The sequence below is a fragment of the Pyrgilauda ruficollis genome, unplaced genomic scaffold, assembly GCF_017590135.1.
Source record: "Pyrgilauda ruficollis isolate IOZ18807 unplaced genomic scaffold, ASM1759013v1 scaffold1171, whole genome shotgun sequence".
In the NCBI taxonomy this organism is placed as follows: Eukaryota; Metazoa; Chordata; class Aves; order Passeriformes; family Passeridae; genus Pyrgilauda; species Pyrgilauda ruficollis.
This window is the reverse complement of record NW_024510000.1, coordinates 1-8,068: the sequence shown is the minus strand read 5'-3', so window position 1 is coordinate 8,068 and position 8,068 is coordinate 1. Positions and strand designations below refer to the sequence as shown.

The 8,068-nt window shown below is 43.9% G+C and overlaps 2 long non-coding RNA genes across 2 annotated transcripts; both read left to right on the top strand.

Annotated features, from left to right (window-relative positions):
* The first annotated feature begins 90 nt into the window (after window positions 1-90).
* On the top strand, window positions 91-3,588 carry LOC121362939. Its single transcript, XR_005956603.1, has 3 exons — window positions 91-218; window positions 3,369-3,393; window positions 3,485-3,588. It is a non-coding gene; the product is annotated as an uncharacterized LOC121362939 (long non-coding RNA).
* Window positions 3,589-4,313: 725 nt separating this feature from the next.
* LOC121362945 lies at window positions 4,314-6,334 on the top strand. The gene is made up of 3 exons (XR_005956605.1): window positions 4,314-4,349; window positions 4,904-5,042; window positions 6,150-6,334. It is a non-coding gene; the product is annotated as an uncharacterized LOC121362945 (long non-coding RNA).
* The last annotated feature ends 1,734 nt before the right edge of the window (window positions 6,335-8,068 follow it).

The following is an 8,068-nucleotide window of genomic DNA, read 5'->3' as shown; positions in this document are numbered from 1 at the left end:
GCCCCGCCCATTACCCCGCCCCCTCTGCCCTCCCGCCCCCTTTTCCCGCCAGGACCGTACCACCTCCAGGGGGAGCTTCCCCTGCTCCCCCCCTCGCGCGCCGGTGGGTGGGACGCGCCGGCCGAGGCTATAAAAGGGCGGGCGGGCGCGCGGGGCGCGCAGTGCGGGCGCCACGTGGAGCGGACGCGGAACGGGCGGCACCGCCATGGCCTCCAACGGTACCGGCGCCGTGGGGACCCCCTCAGCTCCCTTATCACCCGGGCAGGGACCCCCGAGCCTCGGGGAGGGACCCCCCAGACCCCTCCTTGCCCCGGGGACCCCGCGGGCGGGCGGGGGCTGCAGCGCCCAGCGCGGTCTGGGAGCACCGTGGGGGGGAAACCTGAGGGGGTTCCGGCGGCCGCCGCACTTAAAACGGCGTTGGTTGTGTTGTTTTTAATCAATGCTCTTTGAAGTCATTATTTTATCATTAATTGATGTAGTTAAGGCGTTGTTTCATTGTGGGTTTTTCACCGTCAGCGCTGCTCTGGGGCTGTGTGTGATTTGCGCTGTGTGGGGTTTGATGCCGCCCCGTTTCCGCCACGCCTCACTTGTCTATTTTTTGTTTTTAATTTGTTTTCCTTTATCCTTTTAATATTTTCCCGCTTTAACACTTACGTTTTAAGCCCAAACCGCCTATTTCGGGTGCTTTTCTGGCTTATTTTTGTGCTAAAACCATCGCCGATGGGGCGGGGGCCGAACAAAGCGCCGCGCCCGGATGCTGCACGCCTGCAGCGGGGAAGAAAATTAACCCCGAAACGCCCAATTTTAACCCAAAAACTTGAATCTCGGCTGGAATTCCCGGGAATTTGTTGAGATTTTGGGTTAATTCCGGGGTGTTTCGGGGGGTCCGGGACCCGCTTTTTCCCCCGCCCGCCATTTTGTGGTTTTGCCTCTGCGCCACCGCCGCCATTTTGTGCGAGCGGCGCGTGCGCGGCGCCGCTGCCGCAGTGACACATCCGGGTCCTTCCGTTAAATCAAATGAAATCAAAATCGGTCAAATCAAATGAATCAAATTTATTCAAATACATCAGAAATTAAACCGTAAAATTTCGGTTTCGACCTTAAAAAAAATTCCCCCCCCCCCCGCGGTTTCTCCCCTGCGTGAGGGGAAATCGCCGCCGTGTCGTGAGGGGGGGGAGGGTTCAGTTCCGCGCTCTTCGGTGAGGATTTCTGAGGGAAAATTAAACGTATTTTAACGAAATATTAAGTTTTATAATTAAATTTGAGTTTTATTGTGCTGCTTATGTCAGTTTTTGAGAGAAATTCGATGGTAAATGCAGGTTTTTAGACTGTCCAAATATTCCCCCCCCCCGGGGCAGGTCTTTTGTTAGACAAAGCCTGAGGGGAGTTTAAAATTGTACCTTCATTTAAAGATCTAAATATTTAAAGTTTAAATTTATCCTTTTAAATTCCGTGTATAAATGGTTTAATTATTTGTTTTTGTGATGTTTTTGACGCTTTTTGCTGTTACAATCATGTGCTTTCACACCCCCTTTTGTCATGTGGTGCCTGAGGAGAATTTTAACTTTTTCTTGGAATTTTTTCTGTCTAAATTAAATTTATTTTAATTTTTATTTTTTTTTATGACACGTAAATAATTAAATTCGAGCTCTGAGTGCTTTTTGAAGCGGATATTTGCTGTAAAAATCGGAATTTTAGACCCTTTTCGTTGTGCTGAGCCTGAGGGGGCTTTAAGGCTTCCCGTCCGTTTTCACATTTAAATTATAAAATTCATCTTTAGTTTCACTTTTATTACAATTAAAATCAAAATTTGCGGTAATTTTAGGGGATAAAATCGTTAATTTAATTTTTGGGCGGGAAATTTCCCTCTTCAGCAGGGGTTTGGTGCTTTAGGGTGGGTGAAACTCCCAAATTTTCCTTTATTTTGTGTCAAAATTTCGCTATTTCTGCCCTAAAACCAAAAATTACTCTTAATTAACTTAATTATATTGTTAAAATATATTTATTTTAAGACCCTTCTAATTCTGTTTCTGTAGTTGGAGGCTTCCTGCTAATAAGTAATGCCGTTAATTAATTGATTTTTTTACTTAAATGTTATTTTTACGCTCGTTAAGTTTTATTTATTTTGAGTCCTTTAATTAAATTTTTGTAATTGGAAGTATTTTATAAAATTAGGGGGTTTTAGGTTTTAACAGGGTGATTGTTTTTCTCATTATTGGTTAATGAAGTGCTTTTAATTACAGAAATAAAGAAATAAAAATGGATTTATTGATAAGTAATTGGGTATTGATTGGGTTTTAATTATGGAAATTGGGGGGGAATACCCTTAAAATCATTAATTTGTGTTATTAATCATTAAGGGAGCGTTTTAATTATAAGAATCAGTGTAAAACGCTTTAAATACATGGATTTAATATTGGGTTTGTGCTAATTTTCCTAATTAAAATATATTAATATGCAATAATTTTATTAATTAGCGACTGATATGAATATTAACTAGGGGTATTAACAATAATGGAATTATTTTGGTGTTTATTTCTTAATTAAAACCGCCCTAATCACAGCTAATAATGTAAAGAATTGATTTTAAAGTATTTATTAGTTAATTATTTTTTGGGTTAATTAATTTAAAGATATTTTTGTTGTGTGTAATAAAAGGAGCTTGTTAATTGTTACGAGCAATAAATTAAATAATTAAAAGGTGAATGATTGTGTTTAAAACCACGCTGTTGGTAATTAGTGTGGTGGGAAATGACTTAATTAAAGGCGTTAATTAGCGTAAAAAATAGATTTATTTTAAGATATTCTTCAGATTGTTTTGTAATTAAAGTCACTTAATCAATAGCTAATCATTTTAATGAAGGTCGTAAGATAACTTTGGTGTTACTTCTATAATAAAAATAGTTAATAATTAACAGGTATTTAATAAATTAAAGACTTACTTTGAAGATATTTAATTAACAACCAATAACATAATTAAAGTGTGTTAATTGTAAGATAATTCTGCCCTCATTTCCCTAATTAAAATGCTGTTTTAATAGTCAATAAATACCTAATAAAATAATCAATATCCATTTCCCTTAAACGATTTCTGATTAATTAACCACGAGCTTTTAACCCTTTCCTTTTCAGAATTAATAAACTTGGGGGAATAAATTGATCTTAAGTGATTTTCTAATTAATTAACCACAAATCTTTAACCCTTTCCTGCCCATATTCAATAAACCAGTTAAAAAACCGATTTATTTTAAGTGATTTCTGCTGGATTCACCCATTTTCTTTTAACACTTTCTATAATTAATTAAGCAAATCATTTATTTAAGCGATTTTCCCCTCGATTAACTCCATTTTAACCCTTTCCTCCCCAGATTACAGCCAGACGGCGACACAAAGGTACAACCCCCCCCTTCCCCACCCTTCCCCATGCCTAAAAATCTCCGGGATTTTTCCCAATTTTGGGTTTTTTTGGGTTTTTTTTCGGCAGTTACGGCGCCTACCCCGCCCCCCCCAGCCAGAGCTACTCGCAGGGAGGGGGGCAGAGCTACTCCCAGCAGAGCTACGGGGGCTACGGGCAGAGCTCGGACTCGGACCCTGGTTGCTCACAGCTGCCTAGGCCTCTGGGAGGTGATTAATTAACTAATTAATTGTTAATTAGTAGTTATTGACTGTTATTGTTAACATAACCCCAAAGTGTTAACGCCAAACCCCAACCCAGTCCCTGCCAGGGACCCCAGAGCTCCTCCCACCATGGCTGCTCACAGCTGTTTCAGTCTCTGGGAGGTGATTAATTAACTGTTAATTAGCTAATTAGTAGTGATTGATCATTGTCATTAACCCAAACCCCAGCCCAGTCCCTGCCAGGGACCCCAGAGCTCCTCCCACCCTGGCTGCTCCCCGCCCCCCGCAGCTGCCTCTGTGTCTGCCAGCTCGTTCATTAATTAATTCTTGATTAATTATTGATTTTGGTCGAATTCCAGCTGGTTTTGGGTCCGTTCCTTGCGTTTTCCGTTGAACTTTGCCTCCTTTTGATTCCAATTCCCAATCTTGAAAAAAATCCCAAAATTCCAAAAAAAATTCCCGTAAAATCCCCAAAATCCTCATCCTTGTATCTCACTGCCCCCAAAATCAGCAGTTTGGGACCCAAAATTGAGGCCAGAACTGATCCTGGAAGTGCCTGGGCAGGGTTAGAGCGGCGAGCGTGGGCAGAAATCCCCAAAATTCCCCAAAAAATTCCCAAAAAATTCCTAAAAATCCCCGTCCTTGTATCCCTTTGGACCCAAAACTGAGCCCAAAATATCTCCTGAAATCCTCAAAGCTGACCCCAAAATTGCCTGGGCAGAGCCAGAGCGGTGAGTGAGGGCAGAAATCCCCAAAATTCCCCAAAAAATTCCCAAAAAATTCCTAAAAATCCCCGTCCTTGTATCCCTTTGGACCCAAAACTGAGCCCAAAATATCTCCTGAAATCCTCAAAGCTGACCCCAAAATTGCCTGGGCAGAGCCAGAGCGGTGAGTGAGGGCAGAAATCCCCAAAATTTCCCAAAAAAATCCCCAAAAATTTCCCAAAATTCCATCCTTGCATCCCATTAGACCCAAAATCAGCACCTTTGAACCCAAAACTGACCCAAACCTGCCCTGAAACCCCCGATTAATTCTTAATTATTTTCCAATTTCCCCTTTTTTCCCCAATTGTAAATAAATCATTAATTACTATTAATTAACCCTTAATTATTTTCCAATTTTGTTTTCCCCTCAAATTTCTCAATTCCAGTGGTTTTTTTTCCTGTTTTTCCCAATTTCCCCTGCTTTTTTCCCTATTTTCCACCCCAATTTCCCTGTTCCCCCCCCATTTTCTAACCCATTGTTAATTAATTGTTAATTAATGGTTAATTAATTATTCCCCCAGGTTATTCGGCGCCGGCGGCTCCTCCCTCCTACGGCTCCGGCGGTTTCGGCTCCGGGCAGAGCTCGCAGGGCAGCTACGGCCAGACCTCCTCCTACCCCGGCTACTCCCAGCCCCCCGCAGCTGCCTCGGCCTCTGGGAGGTGATTAATTAACTAATTAATTGTTAATTAGTAGTTATTGACTGTTATTGTTGAGCTGAACCCCAAAGTGTTAACAGCAAACCCCAGCCCAGTCACTGCCGGTGACCGCAGAGCTCCTCCCACCCTGGCTGCTCATGGGTGAAATTCTGGTTATTTTTGGGGTGAATTCCAGGTGTTTTTTTGGGTGAAATTCCAGCTGTTTTTTGGTGAAATTCCCACTGTTGTGGGGTGACGTTGCAGCTGTTGTGGGGTGACTTTGCAGCTGTTGTGGGGTGAAATTCCGGCTGTTTGTGGGGTGAAATTCCGGCTGGTTTTGGGTGAAATTCCAGCTGGTTTTGGGGTGAAATTCTAGCTGTTTCTGGGGTGTAATTCCAGCTGTTTTTTGGTGAAATTGTTGCTGTTTTGGGGTGAAATTCCAGCTGTTTTGGGGTGACATTCCAGGTGTTTTTGGGGTGAAATTCCGGTTGTTTTGGGGTGAGATTCCAGCTGTTTTTTGGGTGAAATTGCAGCTGTTTTTGGGGTGAAATTCCAGCTGTTTTTTGGTGAAATTCCCACTGTTGTGGGGTGAAATTCTGGCTGTTTTTGGGTTGAAATTCCAGCTCTTTTGGGGTGAAATTCCAGCTGTTTTTTTTGTGAAATTCCCCCTGTTTTGGGGTGAAATTCCAGCTGTTTCTGGGGTGTAATTCCAGCTGTTTTTGGGGTGTAATTCCAGCTGGTTTTTTGGGTGAAATTCCAGCTGTTTTTTGGGTGAATTTCCAGCTGTTTTGAGGTGAAATTCCAGCTGTTTTTGGGTGAAATTCCGGCTGTTTTGGGGTGAAATTCCAGCTGTTTCTGGGGTGTAATTCCAGCTGTTTTTGGGGTGTAATTCCAGCTGGTTTTTTGGGTGAAATTCCAGCTGTTTTTTGGGTGAAGTTCTGGTTATTTTTGGGTGAAATTCCAGCTGTTTTCCAGTCAAATTCCAGCTGTGTTTGAAATTCCACATTTTTTCTGCCACTCCCCCCTGTTGCTGTGCTCCCCCCTCCCCTTCCCCTTGTTTTTTTTTTCCCCAATTCCCATTTTTTCTCCCCAAATTCCCATTTTTCCTAAAATTCCCTTTTTTCCCCCCAGTTACGGCAGCGGCTCCGGCAGCTCCAGCTACGGGCAGGCCCCGAGCGGGGGCTACAACCAACAGCAGAGCGGGGGCTACAACCAGCAGAGCTATGGACAACAGTCCTCCTACAACCCCCCTCCGAGCTACAGCCAGCAGGGCCAGTACAGCTCCGGCGGATGTGAGTGACATTCCCAAAAAAAATTGGGATTTTGGGGTGAAATGTGCCGATTTTGGGCAAAACCGGCTGAATTTTGTGAGATTTGGGGTGGGAACAGTCGTTGTACAACCTGCCCTGAGCTACAGCCTGCAGGGCCTGTACAGCTGTGGGAGATGTGAGTGACAGTCCCAAAAAATATTGGGATTTTGGGGTGAAATGTGCAGATTTTGGGCAAAATTGGGAGTTTTTGAGTGAAATTGGGAGTGAAATTGGGGGATTTGGGGTGGGAACAGTCGTTGTACAACCTGCCCTGAGCTACAGGCAGCAGGGCCTGTACAGCTCCGGCGGATGTGAGTGACATTCCCAAAAAATATTGGGATTTTGGGGTGAAATCTGCCGATTTTAGGCAAAATTGGGAGTGTTTGGAATGAAATTGGGAGTGAAATTGGGGGATTTTGGGGTGGGAACCGTCGTTGTACAACCTGCCCTGAGCTACAGCCAGCAGGGCCAGTACAGCTGTGGGGGATGTGAGTGACAGTCCCAAAAAAATTTGGGATTTTGGGGTGAAATGTGGGGATTTTGGTTAAAATTGGGAGTGTTTGGAGTGAAATTGGGAGTGAAATTGGGTGAAATTGGGGGATTTGGGGTGGGAACAGTCGTTGTACAACCTGCCCTGAGCTACAGCCAGCAGGGCCTGTACAGCTGTGGGGGATGTGAGTGACAGTCCCAAAAAAATTGTGATTTTGGGGTGAAATCTGCCGATTTTGGGCAAAATTGGGAGTGTTTGGAATGAAATTGGGAGTGAAATTGGGGGATTTTGGGGTGGGAACAGTCGTCGTACAACCTGCCCTGAGCTACAGCCAGCAGGACCAGTACAACTCCTGGGGATGTGAGTGACATTCCCAAAAAATATTGGGATTTTGGGGTGAAATCTGCCGATTTTGGGCAAAATCGGGGTTAAATTCGGGCGATTTTTGGGTGATATCAGCTCAGTTTTGGGGAATTTGGGGTGGAATTCGGAGATTTGGGGTGGGAACAGTCATTTTAGAACCCCTCCAAAATCATATCCTGGGATCTGAGCGAAATTCCCAAAAAAAACGGGGATTTTGGGGTGAAATCTGAGGATTTTGGGCAAAATCGGGATTAAAATCGGGCGATTTTTGGGTGATATCAGCTCAGTTTTGGGGTGGATTTTGGGGTGGATTTTGGGGATTTGGGGTGGGAACAGTCATCCTACAACATCCCCCAAATCACATCCTGGGATCTGAGCGAAATTCCCAAAAATATTTGGGATTTTGGGGTGAAATCTGTGGATTTTGGGCAAAATTTGGAGCGTTCTGAGTGAAATTGGTCAATTTTGGGGGATTTTGGGGGGATTTTGGGGGGATTTTGGGGTAGAATTCGGGGATTTGGGGTCAGAACAGTTGTGCTACAACCCGACCCAAATCACATCCGGGAATCTGAGCGAAATTCCCAAAAATATTTGGGATTTTGGGGTGAAATCTGCGGATTTTGGGCAAAATCGGGATTAAAATCGGGCGATTTTTGGGTGATATCAGCTCAGTTTTGGGGGATTTGGGGTGGAATTCGGGGATTTGGGGTGGGAACTCATCCTACAACCCCACCCAAATCATATCCGAGGGTCTGAGCGAAATTCCCAAAAAAATTTGGGATTTTGGGTTGAAATCTGAGGATTTTGGGCAAAATCAGGAGTGTTTCGTGTGAAATTGGGAGCAAAATGGGCTGAAATTTGTGGATTTTGGGGTGGATTTTGGGGAT